Source organism: Dryobates pubescens, chromosome 5 (genome assembly GCF_014839835.1).
Source record: "Dryobates pubescens isolate bDryPub1 chromosome 5, bDryPub1.pri, whole genome shotgun sequence".
Lineage (NCBI taxonomy): Eukaryota > Metazoa > Chordata > Aves > Piciformes > Picidae > Dryobates > Dryobates pubescens.
The window spans coordinates 16,168,809-16,194,542 of NC_071616.1; the positions used below are offsets into that span (position 1 = coordinate 16,168,809).

The 25,734-nt window shown below is 47.5% G+C and overlaps 1 protein-coding gene across 4 annotated transcripts in view; it reads left to right on the top strand.

Moving 5' to 3' along the window:
* Positions 1-25,734, top strand: part of SAMD4A (sterile alpha motif domain containing 4A) — a 118,569-nt gene that overhangs the window by 37,803 nt on the left and 55,032 nt on the right. The gene's annotated exons all lie outside the window — the stretch shown is intronic.

A 25,734-nucleotide genomic window follows, 5' to 3' on the forward strand; every position in this document is an offset into this window, starting at 1 on the left:
CTGTGATTCTATGAAATAGTTCCTGGGGCTGAAGGAGATGCCTGAGTGATTCCATTTCACATCATCTGTAGTCCAGGGATGCAGGTGCCAAAATTTCTTCTCAGGGCTTTGTTGACTTTTCTGGGAAGACCAGGGTGCTGCTTCTGGGCGCCCCCGGGGATTTCACCTTGACAAGTGAGGACACGACTGGGTACCAGCTGCGAGGGCTGGTGGTGGGGTGAGGAATGTTCTCCGTCTAGACGGATGGTTCTGACTTGGGGATGGTGCGGTTTCAGGAATGGCCTCACTGGCTCCCTCGGGGCAGGGCTCAGGTGCACCAAACCACTGCTATTCTTATACCCAGGGAGAGAAGGGAGGCTCATGGCTTGTCCAGCCAAACCCGGAAGTAGATGAGCAAGGTGCTCCAAAGATGAGCAGACCTTACAGTGCTCTCCTGTGCTCCAGTGAAGCCTTCCTCCATGGTGGCATCCCCAGGGTGGCTTCACTGAGGGAAGAAAGGCTAAATGGGCACATCCTGCAAGGCTGTGGAGTTTGCTTCTGCTGGGTACAGGGGAAAAGAACAATTTCTTAGGGAACACCTGCACCATTCCCACCTTCATTGGCCTGGGCTCTCCTTGGGTCCCTGCTGATCAGGGAAGCTATCAAAAAGGGGATCTTAAAAGTGTATGAGATGCTGTCACTTAATGCCTTGAACTGCTAAGCTCATTATTGTTGTGTAAAAAGAAGAAAAAATTCAAGGAAGAAGGAAAAAGAAGTTTTCTTGTCCCTGTGCAGGACCTGAGCTGCTCTGCACAGCAGCCTGCATGTGTCATACGTGCACAAGCTGGCACATGTGTACAGGGCGGGGACAGGGAGAAACAGGTCATCATTGCCCTCACCTGGGTGTTGCAGAATTCAGCTTCACTCCTCAAGCCCATGCTGTTCCCTTACACCTCTCTGAGCTCCAGAAAAGATGGAATTTGCTCAGGAAGTCAGAGCAGTTGTTACTTATAGAAGAATTATTTATTTGGATGTGAATGACCTCAGTGTTGTTGGCAGGGAGGTGGAGATCTGCTTGCCTGTCTGCTGTGGTATTGCACCTTTGCTGTCTGGGGAAGACCCTCTTGGATCCTGGGGTATTCTCCTGGGCTGGATTCTCTTCTCTTCATACCCTTGCCCATCCTGGGACACCTTAGCACTCTCCTGGGCACCATCCCAGGTTGTCCCCCTCAATGCTGGCTGTCCCACACCATCCCTGATGGTCTTAGATGGTGGTGTCTTTGCTGGCAGAAAGCTCAGAAGTACTCTTCAAAATCATCTCCCCATACATACTGGATAAGATGGTTCCCTTTCCAAAAAAAAGCTGATTAGAGCCCCATTTTTCAGTGCAGGCTTAAGAAAAGACGCACGGGGATGTTTAGCTGCATCTTACTCATTTTGCTGGTTTCCCCATTTCAGCTCTGAAGTGAAATCATCCCCTCAGCCTCTAACAAATGGAAACTTGGTTTAGGTGCCAAGATAGAGGCAGCAAAACCTGAAACTATTTTTCCAAAGCTCTGGAAACATTGTGCAGCTACAGCTACCATAGGGGAGGCAGGATGGAAACATTCACAGCAGGTTTGATACCTCCAATACCAATTTTCCAGAGATAAGGTTTAAGTTGCCTGCATCATTCTGCAACAAAGTGGATTTGTGGCATTAATATAAAGATTTTTTTTTTTTTGCATTTAAGCTGAATCATCTTATTTTGGCTGAGTAAAGGACCCTCAAAAGATGAATGGATTTCTTCTGCATGCTTTCTTGTGCTCCTCTGTCATTGTCAAAGCGATGTAAAGACTCGGAGTAATTAGGAATCTAGCCCTTCCTTTTCCTTTCCTTTCTTTGCTATAAAATTAGGGAACAGGACTCACAGAGTCACAGAATGGCAGGAATTGGAAGGGACTTCTGAAGATTGAGTTCACTATCCCTGCCAGAGCAGGATCATGTAAAGCAGATTACATAGGAATGTGTCCAGGTGGGCTCTCTCTGGGCAGCCTGTTCCAGTGCTGTACCACCGTCAAAGTAAAGAAGTTCCTTCTCTTGTTTAGATGGAACTTCCTGTGTTCAAATTCATGCCCATTGCCTCTTGTCCTGTAACTGTGGACCACTGAGAAGAGTCTGACCCAATCTTCCTCACAGCCATTCCTTAGATATTTGTAAGCATTAATAAGATCCTCCCCCTTAGCCACTTCTTCTCCAAGCTAAACAGATGTAGCTCTCTCAGCCTTTCCTTATATGATAGATGTTTCAGTCCCCTAATCAACTTAGTGGCTCTGCACTGTGCTCTCTTCAGTAGTTCTTTGTCCTTCTTAAGCCGGGATGCCCGGAACTGGACACAGGACTCCCAGGTGATGCCTCACCAGCACAGAGACTCATTCCTCCTAATGAGCTGAGAGTCCACATCAAACAGTCTTGTAGAGCAGAGTGTAGGATTGGGTAACTCTGTGCATAACGCTGAGCTGAGCATCTGCCTTCCCTAACTTGCAAATCAAGAAGAAAACAGTGTGGCTGGTTTGTTTTGCCTTTTCCTTTTTGAAACAAGGCATGTGGCTTGTTTGTGGAAAAAAGCCTCTGGACTCCTTTGGATGTATATGCAGTCCTCAGGCATACTTGCCTGACTGTCCCAGCTGCTGATTTTAAAGGTCAGAGTCTTGGAGGTTTCCCAATGTATATCGTCTGCTGTGATATTTTTTCCATATTAAAACAACAACAACAACAAAAATCAATCAATTGCTAGTAATTATTTAATTATTTTGCAATTCATTTAAGGGTTTGTGTTTGTACTGGTGCAGTATTGCTTGAACAACGGTATCGTGTCCCACTGGAGCTGCCTACAGCTCAGGGGAAGGGCTTTTCTTTTTTCATTCCCTAAACAATTTGAATCTTAAGTACAAACCCCTTGATGAGGGCTAAGACTGCAGCAGAACATTTGCCTGTGGTTTTTCCTCTTCTCTCCCTCCCTTTCCCTGTGCGTGCCTGCGAGAGAGGGAGAGCAAGGGTTTGTATGGAGGGAGGGGAGGCACCAGCCAAAGTTTTCCAGTGGGAAGCTGCTGGGGCTTGGCACGCCTGATGTGCCGGCTCCTTGCTAGGATATTTAGATGGAGGTAGAACAGCTCAAAGTGGGGTAATTCAGCTTTAACCTGCTGCTGTACAGATAACAGCTTCTCAAGAGGAGCAGCTCTTCCTGCTGCTTCTTTTGTTCTCCCTCTCCTTTTCCTCTGGTCCCCCCTTCCTCCATCAATGCATTTTTTCACTTGATCCCAAATGGCTTTGGGTTTGGAATGGGTGAAGGTGAAAAGGGATGATACTTCCTCATCAGGAGGGACGTTTATATGGGGAAGGAGTGCACAAGCCCTCAGCCCCCCAGGTGGGTGGCATCACAGGCAATTTAGCTATGGCAAGATTAAAGGAAGGGCTGCTTATCTAATTGCTCCAAAGGATAATTACAGCAAGGAGCAGAAGTCGGGGGAATGAACTTTCTGGGTCTGACTCATCCTCTTTGCTCCTCTCTGGCAGAGCAGGGTGGGTGGGGATGTCCCCAGAGATGTTTCTTAAGCCTGTCAGTGTCCTTGGACACAGGGCAATAGCTTCACCCGAGCTATTTGTCCAGTCTCTGGAGCTACAGGACCTGTAGCCAAGCTTACGGCCCTTTGGCTGCAGCGAACTTTGAGGGAGCTTATGCTTGGTCATGTTTATGGTTCAACTTGATGATCTTGGAAGTTTTATTCCAACCAAAATGATTCTGTGATTCTATGATTCTCTTGTGCAGCCCCAGTGGAATCCAGGAAAGTCCCCTTTCCTCTTCCAGGCATCATTTTGGGTTTGGGATTTGGGGTCCGAAGGGAGGCAGAGGGTTTTTCAGCGTCACCACTTGTGTCATGCAGGGCTGGTGATCTCTGCTTAGCCAGTTCCCAAGCTGTGTCCCCTCTCTGTTGGAATTGGGACATCTGCATCTAATTAGGGCAGAGTTTTCTTCCAAGAAGCTAGTTCTTGAATGAATGCTGTTGAAAGGTGCCTTTGTTATGTAAGTACTTGTTGCAGGTCCTCTTGGGCCATCCAGGGGAAGAGCCTCCAGTAAGAAACCATAGAATCATTAAGGTTGGAAAATACCTCTAAGGTCGTCAAGTCTAACTGTCAACCCAACACCACTGCGTCCATTAAACCATGCCCTGAAGTGCCATGTCTACATGTTTTTGGAATACCTCCAGGGATGGTGACTCCACCACCTCCCTGGGCACGCCTGTTCCAGGGCTTGACGACTCTTTCAGTAAAGAAGTTTTTCTTTCTATCTACCCAAACCCTTCTTTGCATTATTTAATCTTTATTTCATTGACTTCACTGGTGGGCTGCACCTGCTTTCCCAGACCCCTTAGTTAAACACCAAAAGAATTAACAAGTCAGATATTCCCCCCCTCCCCCCCCCCCAGCCCGATTTCCGTTGCGGTGCTTTATGACTGGACAGCAGTGATGTACCCACGAAGGAATGCCGGGAACCGCTGCCGTTCGGGATCTTCTCCCAGCCCACGGAAACTCCGCATTCTTCAGCCAGCTTGCGGCATGCCAGCGCATTCCTGCTCCATGAGGTGGAAGCAATACTGGTAGTGTGAGCTGTGATTTCTGTGGCTGGGGTGGGGAAGCGCCGCTTTAAAAAGCCTCTTAATTATATTCTTTCTCAGCAGCGCATCAGCGCTGTTTTTAGCCCATTACGAACGTGGCGGTTTTTGCTCTGAAATCATGCCTATTAGCTGATTGACCTAGTTCTCCTTAGTTTTTTTGCCATCACAAAATGTTCTATTTTCAGGAGCTTTACAGCCCTCGAAGAAGGGGATGAGAGTGGAGAAAATAAGGAGCTCAGCCCTGTGTCATCTCCATCTTTCTTGCTTGCCTGCTGATAGTAGCAGTCAGTTCTTCACCTAGAATCAGAGAACGGCCTGAGTTGGAAGGGACCTTAAAGATCATCCAGTTTCATGCCATGGACACCTCCCACTGGACCAGCTTGCTTAAAGCCTCATCCAGCCTGGTCTTCAACACTTCCAGGAATGAGGTGTCCACAACTTCTCTAGGCAACCTGTTCCAGTGTCTCACCAGATAAAACCACAGGTTAAAAAGTCCTTGCACAGCCTGCTTGTAGCTGCTGCTTTGGGACTTCTCCCTAGTTATTTCTTTGGGCAGTGATGCTACGGACAGGACTTGCTCCCTGACATTACATTGCTGTGCTGCATCCATCCCTTACTGGCACCCAGGGTCACAGTTGAGCTGCAGAGCACCCTTTTTGCTAACTTGAAGCTGAGTATGAAAGGCTGTATCTCCTGTTACCCAGTATGCAGGAAAAAACTGGGAGGCTGGGATGTGGGGAGTTAGGGAGGTGGCAAAGGGTCCTGTGATGCCCTCTGCCAAAGAGATTAAACATAGAATAGTTTGGATTGGAAGGGGTTTTTAAAGGTCATGTAGTCCAACCCCCCTTGCAGTCAGCAAAGATGCTTCCTACTAGTTCACTTTGACTCAGAGCTAGAAACAGCCCAACCTGGAATGGTTCCAGGGATGGGGCTTCTACCACCTCTCTGGGCAACCTGGACCAATGTTTCACTACCCTCAGTATCAAAAATTTCTTATTCTGTCTAGTCTCAATCTCACTCTTTTAGTTTACAATCAGCCCCCCTTGTCTATCACAGCAGGCCCTGCTAAAAAGTCTGTCTGCATTTTTCTTACAGGCCCTTTTAAGTACTGAAAGGCCACCAGAAGGTCTCCCTGGAGCCTTTTCTTCTCCAATCTGAACAACTCAAACTCCCAGCCTGTCCTCACAACAGAGGGGTTTCAACTCCTGTGTAATTTTTCGTGGCCTCCTCTGGCCCCATTCCAACAGGTCCATGTGTCTGTGCTAAGGACTCTAGAGCTGAACCCAGTGCTGCAGGCAGGGTCTCAGCAGAGTGGAGCAGAGGGGCAGAATTTCCTTCCCTCACCTGTGGTCCATGATGCTTCAGATGGAGCCCAGGATACAGCTGGGATGTCAAGTGTAAGGGTTGCACAGGGGCTGCATGCTGGGAGGAGGGAGGGTTGGGAGAGCTCTTCCCTCCAAGTCTTGTAATAGATTCCCTTGTGGCAAACTCACACTTTGGGGAGGTGTGGTCACAGCAGGCTAGAGGGGCACTAGCTGCTGGAGATACCAATCTGGAGTCAGAGGCATGTCAAGGTGATGGACCCACAGGGTTTGTGATCAATCCATGTATTCTAATTCCTCCCCATATTCTTAGACCTGGTGAGTCAGAGGCCCCTGACCTGCCCTTGTTTAAATGCTGGTGAACTCAAATGGAGAGTTGGCTTGTCTGGTTTCCATGTTAAGTGGCAGTTCCTTGGAGGAAGCTGTTGAATTCAGTCCTTGCTGATGATGTGGGAGGTCAGGGACACTTCAGTCAGGGATAAAGTGATGAATAAAAGATGCTCTACTTTGGGGTATAACCTGATATAGCTGGGGTTGTTCCTGCTCACTGCAGGGGTGTTTGAGACTGACCACTTGGAGAGCAGTGTGGAGGAAAGGGACCTGGAGTGTCTTGATGGACAGAAGGGTAACTGTGAGCCAGTAATGTGCCCTTGTGGCTAAGAAGGGGTTGGACTCTTAGATGACTTTTCAAAGTTCCTTCTGACCCCTACATCCTGTGAATCTGTGATTCTGTGACCAGATGATCTTGAAAGGTTTCTTCCAACGCAAACCATTCCATGATGCTATGATAAATCTCTGTGTTGGTCTCATGTCAGCAGTTAGTGCTCCTGGGAGAAATACTTGTGGCAGCCTGCACTGATGGGAATGATTAAGGAAACTCAGTCTATTCATTTATCCAGGAGGACATGAAGAATTGATCCATCCATGTTCAAACACCAATAGGTGCAATGACAGTTGGTAGATGGTTTTAGAAACATGAAGAACTAGAACTAGATGCTGGACACATTCAGTCTGGAGATGGTGTTTGGGATTTTAGCTCATGGTGTAATTAACCTTTGCAACAGCTTATCCAGGGCTCAAGTGGATTCTGCAAGGAGTTCAAGTTGGGGATGTCAGCTTCCCACAGAGTACCTGGGGTTGATGCTACAGAGCAGGGTTTAGAGCTCCCTGGGTGTACAATTTTCTTCAATTCAGCAAATCAAGTAGATGACCACAGCACAGTCCCTCCTGGCCATCACAGCAACCAGCCCATGAATCTGTGAGTAGCCTCATAATTGTTTTTGTTGGTTTTCTGTAGCTGGTATGGGAGGTGTCCCTTCCCAGATCTGCTGCATGTCTTGCTTGGGCTTCATCTTTGTCTCCAAATACACGTTCTGAGCACAGCAATGTCTTTTTGAGGTGGAGATGGGACATTCCAACCTCCTGGCAGGCCCTTAGGTTACCCACTGGTGACTATGATCTATCTTTACTTCCTCCCTAGGAGGTTTCTTTTATGCAGTGTCTGGTGGGACCTTTCTTCACACTCTGCACTCAAATGTGCATGTTCTGTACAGGTCATGCTCTGTTCCCTCCCTGTGTTGTGACAAGCAGATCAATAACTCTAGTTTCAAGAGGGTTTTTGATCCCTTCAGCCAGGGAAGATGCTCACTCTTGCTCTTGCAGATGTGCTGCTCTCCTCACGAGGAGCGAAGTGTTGCAAGAATCTTTCCAGCTATGCTACCACACTCATTTTTTATGGAATTATTAAGGTTGAAAAAGACCTTGGAGATAATCAACTCCAACCATCAGCACAACACCACTATGTTCACTAATCCATGCCCTGAAGTGCCATCTCTGCATGTTTTATGAATACCTCTGGGGATGGTGACTCCACCATTTCCTTTGACAGTGTGTTCTAATGCCTGACCACTCTTTCAGTAAAGACATTTTTCCTAGTATCCAACTTAAACCCTGTCCTGGTGCAACTTGAGGCCTCTCTTTCTCATCCTGTTACCTGGGAGAAGAGATTGACCCTCACCTGGCTCTGACATCCTTTCAGGGAGTTGTAGAGAACAAGAAGGTCTTCCTTCAGCTTCCTGTTCTCCAGACTAACCCAATTCCAGTTCCCTCAGATGCTCTTCATTGGGCTTGTTCTCCAGACCCTTCACCAGATTCATTGCCCCTCTCTGGAATAAGAAATCAACATGAGCCCAAAGCATTGATGCCCAAGAAGCCTGTCCTGCTACTGCTTTCCCAGGTACTGGTGCAGCTGGAGGAAGCAGCAAAGCTTACTTGTGCTGCTGCATCTCCTGTCTATTCCTGAAGGATGGATGTTGCACAAAGCCAAACATGTGGGTCCATCATCTCACAAGGCTGGTCTGCAGTTGCAGCCTTTGTTAGGTGTGAGAAGATGAGACAAAGAAAATCTGTTGCAATAGCTTCATCCATTCTCCTTCCCTGCTTTATTCTTGGCCTGCTGTGATACTGAGTGTATTTTTAGATCTGTGGTCATGTGTTTGCTGTATCTAATGTGCTGCTGTGCCTCCTGCCCAGCTGGTCACAGGGATGCCAGCTTCCCTGACAGGTTACCAGTCTTGTGGGGCCTTTTCCCTGATTATGGATGGCTGGTTAAAAGGAAAATAATGAAAAAATACAGGCTTCAAGTGCTCCCATCGACCTGTTGAGTTTTTTAATGACCTGTGAAGACAAAGGGCTCCCATTTGTGATGATGCATGCTGCACTAATGTATTGTAAGAATACGCTGCAGTACAAGTGGGCTCTGTCTGTAGATGGTTAGAATTCCCCCAGTGTTCTTGGGGAACTGTCCTAATTGTCCGAACACGTAAGTTACATATATGTAGTAGTTGAGGCTGCTCACATCAAGGCTTTTTGTGTAACATCCTTTGATCATGGTGGTCTTGCACACTTATTCAAGCTATTTGTACATAACTGCCTGCCTGAAAACTGTTTCTCTGGTAAAATTGTCAAGGTGTTGGTATTGTTTTTTTTCCCTTGTGCCCTGGAAACAGGTGTTTTCTTTTGAAGAATGCCAGCGCTGGGAGCTCTGATTCCTTTCTTGTTAACTACTTGAAGTTGTAGAATCATACATGGCTTTGGTTGGAAGAAACCTTTAAGATCGAGTCCCGTCTGTTAACCAAGTCCCTCAGCACCGTGTCTACGTGGCTTTTAAATCTTTCTGGGGATGGGGACTCCACCGCTGGGCAGCCTCTTCCAGGACTTGACACCCCTTCTGGGGGAGAAAGTTGTTTTGTATGTCGAACCTAAACCTCCCCTGCTACAACTTGGGCTGTTTACTGTTGTCCTATCCCTGGGTCCTTGGGAGAAGAGACCAACCCCCACCTTATTTCAGCCTCCTCTTCGGGAGTTGTAGAGTGTGAGAAGGTTTCCCCAAAGCCTCCTTCTTCTGCAGACTAAACAACCCTGGTTCCCATAGCTGCTCCTCACCAGACTTGTTCTTCAGGCCCTTCACCACTCCTGCCACTCAGTGTTTTCCTTGTAGTGAGGTGTTTAAAATTGAACCCAGTATTTGAGGTGCATTGTGCCCAGAGCAGACTCCACTCAGATGAACACCCTTTTTTTTTTCCCTGCATGGAGAGTCTTACTTGTGCTGACATGAAGATCTTGAGGCCAAGGGCAGCATGATGCAGAGAACTTATCAATAAGATAGCTATAAACCAGAATATTCCTATTCAGAGTGATGGAAAATCATTCATAAACGACTGGGGGATCACACATACTCCAGAGGAGCTGCTCTAGACAGCCTTTGCACATGCCAGACAGAGACATGGGAGTGTAACATTTGCTCAGGAATAAGAAATGGAAAAAAGCTCACCCCAACCTTCTAATGCTAACTCCTCTACATCACATTTTTATTGACTTGTTTAAAATATGATGCAGACAAAATCTGTTTCTCAAGAGTGACTTATGCTGGAGTTAAAAAACAGAAAGCAAATTTGGGCTGTCTGCCAAGTAAAACTTGGATTGGCTATTAAACCCAGGATTTTGTTGGCTAGCATTGTATCTGATTACATGAAAGTGTGGGAGCTAATGCTTTCTAAAGCTATTTTTCCAGCCTTTCAGAAGTTCGGTGGTATCACCTACTGTAGCTGTTCAGCAAGGCTCCCCTCCCCAGCAGCTCTATGCCTTCTAATCAAATCTACCTGCCTCAGCAAAAGCACTTCTTGTCCTGCTTGTTTATTTTTAAGTAATTGTAGCTGTTGTTCTAGACAAAGGCTCTTTAAAACATTTGTGCTGGACTGCAAAGGTGGTAGAGGAACTTGTTGATTGTAAGCACCTGACTGGCTTACATTGTTTCAGCTGCCAGAGGTGAGAAACTCTCTCAGCAGGTGTAAATTACCCGGCTTCTGTTGAAGGATACAAAGCCAATAGTCCAGCTCTGCCAGGGAGAATCTCTGCACCTCTCTGGAGTCGAGTTTAACTTCACCTTTGCAGAAGATTCGTGGGAATCCTCTCCCTTGCTTGGTAGGGGAATCATCAGTTGATGGGTGCAGGATCTTCTAATAGAACAAGCAGAGCAGCTGCCCCTTCAACTGGTCAACTTTCTCTTTCCTAAATGAATGTTTTTGTATTGTATCCCTTTTGCTCCTGTCTGTTTCGCCTCTCCTCTTTCTTTCCTCTCTTATCTATCCTTTCTTCTGTCTTGTGAAAGGCAGCAGGTAATGCCATCACTGCAGTTCAGGCAGACCCTATCCACTGCATCCTAAGGAGATTAGTGAGGTGCTTCTCCCATCCTGTGTGCTGGCTGTCCTGAGAGAGATCAGATCTCACCCCAAAATAACCGCAAACAGCGGTGGCTGTTACGAAGTTTGAAACCTGAGCAATAGTCATGTCCTGGCCTCGGTTGCTTTATGAAGCCAGGAGTTTATTGCATCTATCATCTCCTCCCCAAAAACTGTTTTCCAGTTTCTCCTCAGTGGTATTTGGTGGGACTGGAAAACCAGTGCTTCTCCCTGCCCGCCCCAGCTCCTCCCTGTGCTGCTGTGAGCTGGTCCTGCTGAAGCTGGTGCAGTTTCATGCCCTGAACCAATTGTCAGCATCTGATGGAGAAACATCTCTGGCAACAGCATTTCCTCCTGCTGCCTTTCCTTATAAAAGTTCTCACTATTTTTTTTGCAGCTTTTCTTGTCATGCTGCTTCACACTGAGGACTGCAGTTTGCTGTCCGGTGACCATGTGTGCATATTCCATGGCAGCAAAGGGACTGTGGAAAGCCACCAGGTCAGGGAATTTGTTCCTAGTGTCTAATTTTCTGCCTTTAACAAGTCTCTTGCTGTGTTGCTGTTGTAAAGTAGCCTAGAAGAGCAACAGAGGTTTTGCAAGCCTTACTCACGTGAGTGCTTTTCTTGATGGGGCTGCCAGCGTGCAGGAGAGCTGCTTTCAGTGCCCCTCTAATTAAGGTGTTTCTTCTCAAGGAACAAACCTGAGGTAGTTGGTGGAAGTTTTCCACAGGCTGACTACAAAAGCTATATATGTCAGCTAAGAAACACCCTCTCTTCCTACTAACAGGAGAAGGTACAGTGGAAAGGTGGAGGAGACAGGTAATAACTTAGAGTTGCATAAACCTTATCCTAAAGTTCTCCTTCATGCCGCACGAGGAGAGTTGGAGACGTGAAGGACCTGAGCAGTTGTAGGAATTGCTCTTCAGTGCGGAACCAGGATGTAGTCCAGATCTCCCCCTGAGGTGGAGGTTGTAGATTGCTGAGTGGGACAATGGTATTGTAATTTCATGACACAGCAAAGCCTTCAATCCTGGGTGGGTGCAGTTTACACCTCTTGAGACGGAGTCCAAATTGCTAGAGATACTTGGCAATCAGGTCATTCCTCAGGGAAGACCTGCCTGCAGCAGGGCCCAGCTGCAAGAAGAGAGTATTTCCCTTGGAAGGGACCTGCAATGGTATCTAGTCCAACCACCTGACTATTCAAGGCTGACCAAAAGTTAAAGCATGTTACTAAGAGCATTGTCCAAATACTCCTAAACACTGACAAGCTTGGGACATCAAACAGCATTCTAGGAAACCCATTCCAGTGTTTGATCACCCTCTTGATAAAGGAATGTTTCCTAATGTCCAGTCTAAACCTTCCCTGGGACAGCTTTGAACCACATTGTGTCTCTTTGACTTTCTCCTGCAGTATAGAAGCTACTACTTACACAAGTGCATCTGTGTTTTCGGTTGCTCTTCATCTTACTGTGATTTTTCCAACTTCTAGCCAAGAAAAGCTTCTAACACCATTTCTGAGTATCCAGTGGTACATTTTCCTCTCCACTCACGTCTGCTTGCTGGGACATGATTAGGGTTTGAGACATTGCAGGGACAGCTTAGAGGGATTGCCAGGAGTGGTGAAGCAGGATCTACACACTGCAAAATCCCAGGGAACGTTGCATAGCTTTCCTAATTTACTAGATTTCTGCATGTTTACCCTGATGTTGCTGTAGATCAGCTCAGAGTTGCTTGAGGTTGCTGCTGGGTTGTAATCAATAGCCTGGAGGGCAAAGGAGGGGTCAGTGGCTTCCAGAAAGCCTGTCGCTTCTCGTGTTCATCACTTCTGAGTAGCGTAGGTTGAATCTTTCCATGTGGGTTATTGCAACGTGTTGCTGCTGTTCAGGGGAAAACAACAGGATGTACAGGAGGGGATTTTCCTCTGCAGGAAAATTTGCTCCTCCCTCTCCCTCCACAAAAAACACCTGGTTTCCATTTTGTTGGAAATTCCTTCCCAAATATGATGGAATTCGGTGAAGATGAAATATCAAATGATGCTTGTGGGTTTTTTTGGTGGTTGAAAATGGACATTTTAGCCAGGCAGGGGGAGGAGGAGGAGGAAGGATTTTGGTTTGACTGAAAACCTGCATTAACTGATAAATGGTTTTCAGGTTTCAGACACTATGACGTGTCAAAGTCATTGTTGCTCGGAGTTGGGAGAGTGGTTGGTCTTCTACATGAATTTTAAGGCTCAAAAACATAGTGTTAGCTGGAGATTGTACAATTGAACAGAAAATCTTGTCCTCCTGGAGCTTTCTGATACTGTACTAGGTGTTTAAAGATGATCTTCACTTTCTCACCTCCTTTGCCCTAAGTCAACATTAGTAATACTGACATTAGGACCACCATTAGCTGTTGGAACTACTGCTGCTGAATGTCTCCAGTGCCCCTAACAGTGGCAAGACAGGGCCATAGAGGTTCTGGCCTCCTCAGCATTCTTTTAGGGACTTTCATGGACAGCAGCAATTAGAGTAAAGGAACTCAGTGCTTTCAGCACTGTGTGTGGCCAAACCAACCAGCTGAGCAGCTGTAATTGCAGGGACCAATGTTCTGCTTGGTTCTTTGGGTTAAATGTCCATGTTGACCCATGTTGTGTTCATGGTGAAAAGAGCGGCGCAGAAACCTTCTTACTGAAATAATTCTGACTGCAGCACTGCCAGATCATTTTAGTCCCCCTTCAAAGGAAGCCTTGCAGCTCCTGGGATGTTTTCATGAAATATAAATAAAAACTGGGCGAACAGCAGTTTTCTTCTGAAGGAACAATGTCGCTCTTTGTTTGGAGGTCCTGCAGCATTGCATGGGTATATGAGAAGCAAAATGTGAAGCTGGTTATAAAGGAAAGACAAGGCAGCTGCTTTTACTACGTGCCAGCCACAGGCAGCACTGACATGTGGTGAATCCCCCCATGGAAGGTGTGTTTTAAGCCTTGGGAGTGCTTTTTACAGCTAAAGATACAGAGAGTCAGCCAAGTGCTGGTACTGCTACTCTGGTACAAGCTGTTAACTGGTGGGAGTCAGCTCTTCCAGTCTGCTTCTGGGGTGTTTTTGGTTTGTAAAAAAAGGAGTTTCACTTTGCTTGGAATGTCTCTGTTAGGGATGCTCAGATTGTTCTCCTCCCTGACTCGGCCCCCAGCTCTCCTCTCCCTCCTCTTTGATGTTGGTATTTCAGGGCAGGATCAAAGTGGGTGAAATTAGAAGTCTTCTGCTTACGGTGACTCATTGCTGACTTTGGTCAAGTGCTTTGTGCTGGGTGATGTGAATAGCAGAAAGGGGCAGGGATGGGATGTCTGCATTGCTTGACTCCTCCTGTGGTTTCTGCATCCAGAGCATGCAGCGTGGGATGGTGTCTGCTTGTCCTCGCTTTGCACCCAGGCTATCCTAATTTTCTGTTTGTTGTGTTTCAAAGCCAAAGCCATCAGTTTGTACCCAGACAGAACTTGTGAAATCTGAGAGTTGGTCAGATCAATTAAATTGGTTTGTAGGGGGGGGGTGTGTAATTTTTTTTTTCCCTTTTATTTGCTGCAGAGAGTGTGAAGCCACAAGCAGCCAGGTGTTTCCTCAGGCTCCCCCTGGGTAGGGAGTTGCCAGGGCCAGCACTTGACTTCTACACCTCAAGCATTGCACAGAATTTTTTATAACTCCCGGGTACGCTTTCCCTGTGAGGAGCTTGGCAGCAGAACAGACTCTTCAGTGTGTGGGGGTGCATGTAGCAAGAGGGACTCTCTCATAGGGATGCTCTCTGCTGTCTAACACTGGTTTCCAGTGATGGACTGCATGCCCCTCTAACTCCTGAGGTTCATAAGAGAGCTGAGAATTGGACCAAACCTCAGACCAAATCAAAACCTTTCTCATCTTCTAAAAAATGATGCTGGGAGAGCTGCACAAGGTTTGCACAACCTGGATTTGTGCGTGAAACCAATTTGTCATTGAAGGAGTTACCTGAGGGGCAGGAGTGCTCTTCCCACCCACCTCAGATGCTTATGAAAATCTTGAAGGGAAAATAATCATTTCATGGCTGGCAGATGCACCGATTCAGCTCAGTAGTCTGTGCTGCATGCAGTTCTCCTGAACAGTCCTGGACACTTTGGCTGGAACGTAGAGGAAGACCCAATGCACGTGCCAAGAAGGAATGAACCCATGGCATGGTGGGGGTCTCGTGTGGCCTTACTGTGATCTCAGGGCTTGTCCATGTGCAGCTGTGGCTGGGGAGGTCCATACAGTCACCTCAACCAGGAGCGTGTTGTTGCACTATGAAGCCAACCTGGAGCCACCATTGGGATTCTCCCTTCCCAGCTCCTGTTTGCTTCAGGGAGAAGCGTTGTTATGGGGTTCAAGACATTTTGAAACATCAGTGCCAGCAGATGTGAACATGAAGTTGCACATAAATTTCTCTGTCTAGCTCCTGTGTGTGAAAGCAGAACTTTCCTTAAAACTTTTTTCTGCAGTCATTATGTTTCCCCTTAATACGTGGAAATTGCATTATTGCCCAGCATGGTGCCAGCATTTACTTTTATTTTTAACAGTTCCATGTCTGCTGTGGGACAGGAAGCGATGGCAGCAGTCCCTAGCATCCAAAGATAGAAACCAATTTGTTTTATCCTTGCTTTGGCCATGTTAAATTTTGCTGAGTACATCTTGGCCAAGCTCCAGGCTGCTGGACTGAGCCCACCATATTGAGAGAGAAGTGAATAATTACCACTTTGTGGTGGTAATGTGGGGAGGAACGGAGAAGTGTTTGCAAAACGCTTTGAAGATAATGACACCCCCCAGTTGCATGAGTGAAGGCGGTGCAGATAGTGGCGGTGATGTGGATGCTCTAGATAGCTTGTTAGTGCTTGATGATTAAAGGGCCAGACAAGAAACATCATTTTCCAACAGTGCCCCAATTTGGGCTTCCTTTAAGAAGGGAGTGGTTAAAGGGAGGGCTTAGCCAGAAATAAACGAGCTTCTCGAAGGCAGATGGTCCTATTCACAGGCCTAAAATTACACCAGCAGAGGACCAAGAGGGATGAAAGGAATTAGCATCTGGTGGCAAAGGGAGGGCATTGTCACTGCACAGGATGGGTGACCAGATGGTCTAGGCTCTGTTGGATGTCCTCCTGCAGGCAATTTCAGCCCTTCTTTGCTTGCAGACCTCTCTCTCTGTATTTTTTTTTTTTTCAGAGGAGGTGCAGATTCCTCTGGAGCAAATGTAGGCTTGCTGGCAGGAGGCTCACATCTCCTAGTTGCCTTTTATGGACCTGTTAACACCCTGTTTCTACAGCCACTGCAAGTTGGAGTGAGTGATTTCCCAGGAGCCTTTGGCTCCGGCTGGGATCTTTTGGCAGCAGTTAATCCCAGGGGACAGGAAAAGCCTGTAAAGGTCCAAGCACCTGGTTTCCCAGTAAGTGTGCAGCCAGTCACCTAATTTTCATGGACTCCTTGCGTTGTTTCAGCTGGAATTAGGTGCAAAGAGGTATGGGTCATGGCTGCTCTGGATGCTTGGGGCACCATCCTCCTGCATTTTGGGTGGAGGCTCACCAGCTGTTCCCGGAAGCAGCGGAGGGGTGCAAGAAGGGCCAAAACTTGTTTAAAGAGTTGTTTCCCTTTCTCAGCTGGAGCACCAAAAGCCTTCTGTTGAGCTATGCTGTGAATCCCATCAGCATCCCAATCTAGGTTAAAATTACCTTTTTAGTTTATTCCCTCCTCTCCCAGTGTTATCTTTAGCTGGGAGGAGGTCAGCGGCGTGGTTCATGGCACAACCCTGTGAACAATTTTGTTGGAGAGGTTGGGGCATGGAGCCTAGTGCTGGAGTAAAGAGAACCCCTTGTGCTCCATTCCCTGCCTCAACCCTACAGTGTGGCTTCAGGCAGTGCCAAAATAACGTCTGAAAGCCCTGTTGCAATGCAAGAGAAAACCTCAGAACTAAGATCAAATCCCTTTCCTCACCTGTATGGAGGATCTGAGGAGGAACTGGATTTGGTCCAGGGTGTGTAAATGTTAACTGTATGATACATCACACCATTCCAGTTGGTGGCCAGCCACAAGTGGGGTTCCTCAGGTCTCAGTATGGGAGCCAAGTTCTCTTTAAGGTCTTTATCAAAGATCTGGATGAGGGGATCAAGTGCACCCTCAGTCAGATGACATCAATTTGGATGATAATGTGGATCTCCTTCAGGATAAGGAGGCTATCAGAGGAATCTGGACAGTCTGGGTCAATGGCCTGAAGCCAGTGGTGTGAAATTCAGTAAAGCCAAGTGCTGGGTCACAAAACTTCATGGATGCTCCAGGCTTGGGACAGAAGAGGCCTGGAAGAAAAGGATCTAGGGGTGTTGATTGACAGTGGCTGATGATAAGCCAGTGAGTGCCAAGGTGGCCAAGAAGGCCAACGGCATCCTGGCTTGGATTGGCAATAGTGTGGCCAGCAGGTCCAGGGTAGTGGTTATCCCTACGTACTCAGAACTGGTGAGGCCATACCTCAAATACTGGGTTCAGTTTTGGGCCCCTCACTACAAGAAAGACATTGAGGTGCTGGAGCAGGTCCAGAGAAGAGCAACAAAGCTGGTGAAGGGTCTAGAGGGCAAGTCTTATAAAGAATGGTTGAGGGTTGTTTAGTCTGGAGAAGAGGAGGCTGAGGGGAGATCTCATTGCTCTCTACAACTCCTTGAAAGGAGGTTGGAGCCAGGTGGATGTTGGGCTCTTCTCCCAGGTAACAAGATGAGGCGAAGTGGCCTGAAATTGTGCCAGAGGAGTTTTAGGCTGGACATCAGTAATAATTTCTTCCCTGAAAGCGTTGTCAAGCCCTGGAACAGGCTGCTCCAGGGCAGTGGTGGAGTCCCCGTCCATGGGATTGAAAAGCTGTGTAGGTGTGGTGCTGAGGGACATGGTTTAGCGGTGACCTGGCAGTGCTAGGTTAACAGATGAACTTGATGGTCTTAAAGGTCTCTTCCTATCAGAATGATTCTGTGATTCTGCTCTATGGTTCTACCATTCTGCAGAGGCCAGGATCTCGGGAAGAAGTCGCTGATGGGTGGGGGTTGCCTTCCCGCGTAGCTGCCTTTATTTTTATTTAACTTTAGCGCTAGTATTCCAGGAAAGCCCATTAAAAGCTGGCAGCCGCCTGCTAGCAAGCAGCTTGCTGGAGCTGAGCGCCGACGTGTGATGCTGGAAGAGCCACGCTGATGGTTGGGGATGACTGATGGCGTGAGGTGTCGGTGGGAAGGAGGGGAAAAAGGGGATGTTCTCACTCCGCTGAACTTCCTTCCTTTGTGTTTCCTATTAAGCCGAGGGAACCGCGCTGCTGCGGCTGCTTTTTGCAGCCTTCCAAGCTCCCGGTTTAATTGTGGATGATTTCATCCTGGCCTTTTTTATGTTGAAGCCAGTGGCCTGCGTCATGCAGCAGTGAATTTAGGCAGATTTTATTCGCATGTGAGTCATTGAGCTTTTCCAGCTGAATGTCACCAACTTGGAATTTTTTTGGTCTGATTTTGTTGTTGTTTTTGTCTCTTGGTGTTTTTCCACTAGGCTGTTTCCCCCCACACACCTCCTTTAGTCCTCGCTGCCTGCACCACCCCTGGTTCCCTCCGCACCCCTTCCAAAAAAATGGGAAAAGGCTTGAGTTGGCTGTGCAAGAGGATGGGATTATGAGTGTGCAGGGAGTGTGTGGGGGGGAAAGGATGCTTTCTGTTGCTGGGAGGGAAGGACCAAAGCCAAATCAAATTGAGGGCTCTAATTTGGGAGCAGTGTTATTACAGGTCAGAGGGAGTCAGTTACTGGCTAAATTGGGAGAGCTGTCACATGCAGGGGCTGGAGATGCTGCTCACATGGCTGGGGCACACAGGCTGTTGGACAACTCGGGTAGATTTTGTTTACAAAGCTTGAAAAAATACACTATTAATTTGACAAATCATAATCTCTTCATTTCCCCCCCCCAAAATATAGGCTCTGGTAGCAGTGGCTCTCTGCCTCCAGTGCCTGCTGGTCCCAGCCCTCGCCTGCCCTTTACACAGAGAAGTTTATAAATAGAGCAGCTCCTCCATTATGTGCAGCTTCAGGCTCTTTATTTTTATACTGGAATCTGTTCAATGATTAACAGTTTAAACCATGTGCTGTATATCAATACTTTACATACCCTTCATAACTTATTTTTAGTATTTATTTCCCACCCCCCCTTTTCTAAATCCTTTATCCATGTTAGGCAACATAGTTATGACATTCAGATCATTTTAGTTCTTTTTTAGCCCTTGGAAAAAAGTGATCTGCATTTCAATTGAGCTTTTGCTAAAAGCTCAAATTTGCTCAAATTGCTTTTGCAATTGAAATTAAGAAGTCAGAGGACTATTTCCTCCATGCCTGTGGTTGTGCCTCTTAGACTTCTCACTGAAAACCAGGAAGATTTGGGTGTTTTTATGGATTAGGCTTAAAAAAGAGAAGCAGCAATCACATGTTTATTTCTTTGGCTTCCTGCATCCCAGGAAATTCCACTGAAAATGTGGGTTTGAGGGTGTGTGGAAGCACATGAGCTACATAACCCCAGTGTAAATAAAAGCAGGCAGTGAACTTATTTCCCACCTTCACTCCCGTGTCCCAGAAGCAGCAAAACCAGCAGTGTTTTGCCATTGCTGAGCTCACAAGCTCCAAAAAGTGGTGGGACTTCTGGAAGCAATCTGCAGCTCCCTGTTTAATTATGTTTCTAATCCTTGCTGACCCATCCCATTGCTGTGGGCCAAGCTGCCTCTACAGGCCAGCTAAGCTCAGCGAACTTTGCACGGCAGCCAACAAAAGCCACTTGACCCAGCATCTCGTTGGGATATCTTTGTCCCATCAGACCTGGCATGGGTGCTCTGATATTTCTGTCTCCTCTTTGCATGATGGGTTCTCATCCACTCCGCTGACCAAAAGGGACAGCATTTTGATGTCATTTCTGCTGCAGCAGCTTTTTGCCACCCACCCTGTATGGATGGTGCTTCTGTTCTCTTCTGCTTTCCTGCACCGGTGGGTAGAGGTGGAGAAACGCCTGACCTCTTGGTGTGCACACTGTTGATGGCTTGCTGTTGTCAGGTGGGACCCAAGCATTATTTTCCTCTGCTTTCAAAAGACCATCCTCCTCAACTAAGGCTTGGGAGCACGATGATCCTGTTGCTCAAAGTTTGTGTGCTCCGGCAAGTCACAAGGAGCTGGTGCTGTGAGTCGTTGCCCAACATCAGGCTGACTTCACTCTTCAAGACAGTTTTTATGGAGGTTGGTTGGTTGATTTTTCTACCAAGTGTCCGTCCTCATCCTGGTCTTCAGGTGAAGAGTGCGGAGGTTGTACCTCATCTTTACTGATGCCCCAGAGAGATGGTGGATGTCTCATCCCTGGAAACAGTAGAGGTCAGGTTGGATGAGAGTCTGAGCAACCTGCTCAAGTTGAAAATCATCTCACTGCTCATTGCAAGGCAGCTCAGACTAGATGACCTTTAAAAGACTCTTCCAACTCAAACTTTTCTATGGTCTGTTGGCTCTGGGCTCTTACTTCTGATACTGAATAATTTCCCTCATTTTTCTGTTCCAGCACTGAGCACTCAGAACTGGTGGGATCATCACTCATGTTTCACACCCATTGGTACTACTGTCATCAGTATAGTCATCACTCCACAAGACCACGTTGACTGGTCTGTGGCTTGTGAAATCAGTGAAGCAGATTTGTCATTCCCCAGGTGTTCTCCCGTGCCAGCCACGTTGTATTGAGGCGTTCAGTTGCCATCATACATGCGATGTAGGCTTCCTTGGCACCCGTGGGGCTTTGGATAAGCTTTCCCATTGTGTTGCCTTTGCTCTGAGACAGTTGCAAAGCTCTGCACTAAATAAAAAGTCATGTTGCTAGGGAGTGTTGTGATAATATGTGGTATTACACTCCGTGGTGTACAACAGACAGAGCCTAGAAAACAAATCCATAAAACCTCCCATCAGATGCACGGTGTGAGAATGGAGTGTATTCCAGTTTGGCATTACATATGTCATGGAAAAAGACTCCTGCTCCCTCTGAATTTCCTGAAAGTCTGCTTTGGGCTAAAAACCATAGTGGCTGCAGCCAATTTAGAGAAGGAAAGATCCCTGCTCTTGTTGCTGTCTGCAGAAGTGGCTTAATGATCATGCCATGCGATTCTCTGGTGCTAAAAATACACTGCTCCTGGGTCTGTACAAACAGCCTCCTAATAACTGGAGTTCTGGCAGGCTCATGAGGTAAGAGGGGGAAAACAGTATAAAAAATGGGAAAGTCCTTTTTCTTTCTGCTCGCTCTGGAGCACAGTAAGGCCGGGCACTCCTGTCCTTGTGGCTCTCAGCATGAGCGAAGGGATCTTTCATTGAGGGATCTCCCACTTTGTTCTGCCCTGACAAAAAAATGGGAATTTTGCTTGCCTTTGAATTTAGAACTCAGACAAACAGCGATGAGCTTTGTGCTCTGTCTGCTGGCAGGGTTTTGTCAGCCTGTTTGGGGTAACAGGATGAGAAGGTCTGGTGGAGGGTTGTCTTTGAGGCTGGCTTCAGTGCCAAAATTCCCAACTCCTGCTAACGCTGGGAGATGAAGAAGTACAGTCCCAGCTTGAGATGCTCAGCCTGGGGTCATTCTTTCCAGTCATTTCCACCATACAAGGAAGGAACCAATACTATAGAATGGACACTTGATGGGGCTGCCTTTGCTTTGGAGAGCTTGATGGAGGGGGGAGCTGCCAATAATAAACAGCTGAACTTGCTGCCCAAAGAGAACTAACTTTAAAAGGGTGGTGAGTAGTGTAGGGATGGTGTCTTAGACCCTGCAGGGATTTGGGGTTTTTATTTAGTTGGGGTTTGGGGTTTTTATTCTGGTTTTTTTTTGGTTTGAGTTTGGTTTTTTTTTTTCCCAGAAGCTGTATGTCAGATGGTTTCCTGCTCCTCAACCTGGCTTCCCAAGGAGAGTTGCAAGAAATTGGCTGGTTTTCAAAAGTGAAGTGCATTCAAGATGCAGCAGCCAGCTCTCTGGTGTTCATCCACATCCACCTCAGGTTACCTTGGACGATAACCTGATCAGAGGGTGGAACATCTCCTCTGTGAGGACAGGCTGAGAGAGTTGGGGTTGTACAACCTGGAGAAGAGAAAGCTGCAGGGGGACCTTGTGGTGGCCTTTCAGTGCTTGAAGGAGGGGGCCTATGAGAAAGATGGACAAATTTAGCAGGGCCTGTTGTCACAGTATAAGGGGTGGTGGTTTTAGGCTGAAGGAGGGTAGGTTTGGACTGGATATAAGGAAGTATTTTTTTATGATGAGGGTACACTGGTCCAGGTTGCACAAAGGGATGGTAGATGCCCCATCCCTGGAAACATTCAGTGTCAAGCTGGACGGGGCTCTGAGCTCTCTGCTCTAGTTGAAGGTGTCCCTGCTGATTGCTGGTGGGTTTGACGAGATGACCACTAAAGGTCTCTTCCAACCCAGAACGTTCTATGGTTCTATGTTTTGTCTCTGAACACTGCCTGGCAGGGCCACACCTTTTATGAAACACTGAAAATGAGGCCAACACTGGCCAGCATGCTTCTTACAACCTAGATGTGCCAGCAAATCTGTCCATGGTGCTTGGCAGCGGATGCTGCAGAACCTGGACGCGGGGGGATGCTGGAGATGGTTGCAAGAAGGCTGTGTTTTTCGGACAGAATTGTTTTCAGCGGGTAAATTCACACTGTTATGTTTAACGAGTCAAAGCGATACTGCACAGTTAATTTCCATGGAGCTTCTTAATCTCAGTCATTAAAGATGGAGAAGATGCTCCTTTGTAAAGTCCTCTGCGCTCCTGCCAGTGCTGAATCCTGCAGTGTGATCAGAAATGCTTTGCATTTGATGGCTGTGCAGCTCTTGCATTTGTTCTTACAAGGAAACTGTGCTGCCTGCAGCAGGGACTTCCCCGGCCACCTCCTTTTGTGGGACATGCTGTGCCTATTGCTCCATTTTTATGACATCTCTTCCCTGGATCCACACTGGTCTGTTCACCTCCCCTCCTGCTCAGAGCTTGTCTACAGCAACTGCCCAGGTGGAAAAGAAACATTAGGAAAGTACTTACTGTATTTTTAGCCTCTCAGAATATGATGTAGCTGCTGGGAACACGGAGGACAGCCAGCACCATGTGAACAGATAGGTTGCAGCTCCTCACTGGTGAATTTTTGGTCGAGTGCTGGTGCTGCTTGGCACCATTGTGGAGTCGTGGTGCAAGGTGGGTTGTGGGTGCTGGAGATGGGAGATGATGTACTTCCCTTGCATGATACAAGGTGTTTATCTGTCCTGTCCTTATGGGTGCTGATGAACAAAAGGTCATTCTGCGCTTCAAAGAGGTCATAGAAAAACAGAATGGTTTGTAAGGGACCTTTAAAAGGACGTTGAAGGGGCATGAACTGCTGCAATAAGGTCTCCCTGGACCCTTCTCCAGACTGAACAACCCCAACTCTCTCAGCCTGTCCTCACAGCAGAATGCTTCCAGCCCTCTGATCATCTTCATGGCCCTCCCCTTGCCCCACTCCAGCAGGTCCATGTCTCTTCTGTGCTGAGGACTCCAGAGCTGGCCCCAGCACTGCATCTGGGGTCTCAGCAGAGTCGAGCAGAGGGGCAGAATCCCCTTCCTCCACCTGCTGACCTCACTGCTGGGGATCAATCCAGGACATGGCTGGGTCTGGGCTGCAACACATGGTGCTGGATCATGTCCAGCTTTTCATCCATCAGTGCGGCTGAACACAGTGATCCTCCACCAGTATCCCCAAGTCCTTCTTCACAGGGTCGCTCTCAATCCCTTCATCCCCTGGGTTGGTACCAGGGGGTGCCCTGATACCACCTGCACTTAAATCTGCACAGAATCTGACCTAGAGGAGGCCTTGAGGTCTTGAGCAACCTGTGGTTTAGTGGAGGGTGTCCCTGCCCATGGCAGAGGGGTTGGAACTAGATCATCATTAAGATCCCTGCTAACCAAAACCGTTCTAAGAATCTATGGATCTAGAGGTTCATAGCTGTTGGAGTGAATGCTCCAGGATAGAAAATGCAGAGTGGTCCTCAAGCCTTCCTGTTGTCCAGGGCAGACATTCTGGCTGTTCCTGGTTTCTAGCCAAGGCGTGTTATAGGGGAAGAGCTTCACCACTACCCTCCACATTTCTCTCCAAGTCAGACTGGTAGACCTGTATAGGAGGGAGCGAAAGCAAAAAACCATCTGCAAGGTTTTCTTGGCTCTTCCTCTATGAAATCCCACCTTATCCACTGGGACAAGTGATTTTGGAGATCTGGGAAGAAGTGGTCCTCAGGATGCAGAGCAGACCCCTTACAGATGCTGCAGCACAGAGAGATGGGAGGTGCTGGGAAGCCCCAGGTGCCAGATCTAGCAGGCACAATGTTGTTTGGCACAGCTCCTGCTGTCTTCAGGACCTGGTCCTCGTTCTCTCTGCTGAGGTCAGCTCTAGCACAGGCATAAATCCCAGCCCATCTGGAGGAGGTCGATGGGGTTTGCACTCAGCACTGCAGCTTCGTGGCCATAGATGAGTTTGGAAACACCACTGGTGTCTTCTTACTGTATTGGCCACCATTCTGCATCAGCTTCAGTGAGACAAGGAGCAGGATTCAGGTTCACCGCCATCTCAGTGTCAGCTTCCAATTCCAGTTCTTTACTGTGAGGGTGGTGGTACACTGGAAAAGAGAGGTGATGGAGGCATCCCCCTGGAGACATTCAAAGTCAGGCTTGATGGGGCTCTGAGCAGCCTTCCCTACTTGGGAATGTTGGTGGTTGGACTAGGTGATCTTGGGCGTCTTTTCTAGCCCCAACATTTCTATGATTTTATGAGATGATAAACTTGTCAAAGTGATCGAATGAAGTTAGGTAGCCACTTTTCCACGTGTTTCTAGAACTTATTGTCTGCTTTTTCTCACATGAGCAGCCCCACCACTTCACAGAAGATGTATTTACACTGAAAATCAACAGCTTGGAGATCATATCTGCCCAGTGCTCTCCTGCAGGAGCCTAAGCAGAGCATTTTGTATCTTTTTTGTGTCTCATGGGACATTGGAACAGGCAGCCCAGGGAAGTGTTGAAGTCACTATCCTTGGAGGTATTTAAAAGATGTGTGGATGTTGTGCTGAGGGCCACGGTTTAGTGGTGTAGTAGCTCAGCAGTAGCGGTGGGATGGTGAGCTCTTGGTGAGCAGTTAGATTTGACGATCTCAAAGGTCTCTTCCAAACTCAGCAGTTCTCTGATTCTGTGTGTCACTGCTGACTGCAGGGGGCTGGACTAGATGACCTGTAGAGGTCTCTTCCAACCCAGTGTATTGTGTGATTCTATGATTCCATCTTGGCAGGTCTGCAGGAACATTTATCATTGAGATTGTTTTTCCTTTTAATTAGCATCAGTTGCAATAACAAAAAGGCTCACACTGAAATTCTGCTTATTTGGCTTCTCCTCCAGGTTTAACAGCAAGGGTATTGATGTGCTCTGGATGGGGTACAGAGAAGGGTTTCCAACAGGGTTCTCACATTGTTTTCTTTAATGTTGGTCTTTTGAGTGAGGCTGGCTTGCGAAAACTGGTGTGAATTCACCCAAACCAGGTATTGTGAATGGGTCGGAGCGCCGGCGGTGATTACTGCAAATAATAATTAAATCCCTTTGTCTGGCAACACACCACAGTTCACCTGCAGTCAGGCTGCTGTGGTAGGAGCCAGAGCAGAGGTTTGTGTGGAAAGAAGATTTGGGTAGAGGGCAGTGGGACCACTTCACAGCCAAGTAAATGCAGTTGCAGGAAAGCTGGGACTGGAGCAACCTGCCCTTGGTTGGTAAGCTTGGTGTAGATTCTGACTCGTGGCTGAGACCTCTTCCGTTTTTGCTCTTCTGCTGTAACGGGTCCGAAGAAGGACAGTGAAGCTGGTGAAGGGTCTAGAGGACAGGTTTTATGAGGAGCAGCTGAGGGAACTGGCATTATTCAGTCTGGAGAAGAGGAGGCTGAGGGGACACCTTCTTGCTCTCTACAAATACCTGAAAGGAGGCTGGAGA